Raw genomic sequence first — 1,405 nt, forward strand, 5'->3', positions numbered from 1 at the left:
TATCTCATGAGGGGGAATTGCCACAGCAAAGAAACTCACTTGACTAATTATCTTTATGAGAGTTTCTTTAGAAAATTTGAAACATAATCCCCAAACTCTATGGGCAAGAAAGACCACATTGCTTCATTTTCTTTAATCAATTGAAATTTCACTCCAACCTCCAGCCTACAATACTGGTGAAAAACAGGTGTTTAGTAGTTATGTGTCAAAGTAAGCTTAAGGTGCCCTCTACCTCTTTCATATTATTCATCAACAAACCATCCTCCCATTCTTGAAATAGTTAATATTTTCTTGACTTTTTATGCAAAAGTGGTATTCACATGCAAATTGACTCTTTTTCTGGAACCTGATTGTTGCTCTTTTTTTGTGTTGTGTGATGTCTGATTTTATTTATTTGTTACTCTTAGAACATCTCAGTTTTGACTGGACTCAGAAGTAGAAGCTCTCAGAGAGGACAGCCTCCATCTCTTGGCATTCTGTTCCTGGCCTTTTTCTTTGGCCTCCTTCATTCTCTTGGCCAAAAGGTTAGCATGTTCTGAAGCCTCTTCCTTATTTTTCTTAGTACGCTGTTTCTTTAGAGCAATATGCTGACGTTTGTATTGCAGAACACGTGGAGTAACAAGACTGAATCTTGGGTGCTTTGGTCCTAGGTTTCTTACCTTCTTTGTTTAGGGGCTTTCTCACAACATACTGGCGGACATCATTTTCTTTAGAGATATTGAAAAGTTTGTGGATTCTGCTAGCTTTTTTGGTCCCCAGGCGACGAGGCATAGTAGTATCAGTGAGTTCAGGAATATCCTTCTCCCCCTTTTTTTTTTACAATGACCAAATTGAGAATGCTCAAATTGGCATCCACAGTGCAACCCCATACAAATTTGTGCTTTCTTTCTCCAGTCCTCCTTGGTCTGTAACAGGAATGCCCCTTACTCAGTAGCAGGTGGACTTAGCCATGGGTCAAGACACCCTGCTTCATGGGGAAACACTGATTCCCACCACTGATTCGGACCACATAACCCTTCCATTCTTCACCCCGAACATCAGCAGCAACTTCTGTGGCTATCTGCTTCTCAAAAAAGGTACGAAGTTTTCGTTCATCATGCACTTCAATGAGTTTCTGGCAACCAGTGGCCAGGAAAGAGATGTTCAGCTTCATTCTGAAGCGGCAGACTGCCACCGAGGCACCATGAAAAAGAGACCACCTGATTGTTGCTCTTCCAGTATGGGAATTTTGGAGCCTAAACATTAGAGGCTTCTTCCTCCTCTTGTCGTCCTAGCCCTTCCTCCCCTAGGGACTTAGATTCCTAGGGTCCTACAGGAGAGCAAAAACTTAATGGATGCAGCTTCCAGTTCCAGCTATGATAGAAAAATAGGTATCATATTGGTTCCCCACTTTAAACAACTATAA

The 1,405-nt window shown here is 41.6% G+C and overlaps 1 pseudogene; it reads right to left on the reverse strand.

Moving 5' to 3' along the window:
• Positions 1-413: 413 nt before the first annotated feature.
• Positions 414-1,153, reverse strand: LOC131766667 (small ribosomal subunit protein eS6-like; annotated as a pseudogene).
• Between the last annotated feature and the right edge of the window lie 252 nt (positions 1,154-1,405).

Source organism: Kogia breviceps, chromosome 12 (genome assembly GCF_026419965.1).
Source record: "Kogia breviceps isolate mKogBre1 chromosome 12, mKogBre1 haplotype 1, whole genome shotgun sequence".
NCBI lineage: Eukaryota > Metazoa > Chordata > Mammalia > Artiodactyla > Physeteridae > Kogia > Kogia breviceps.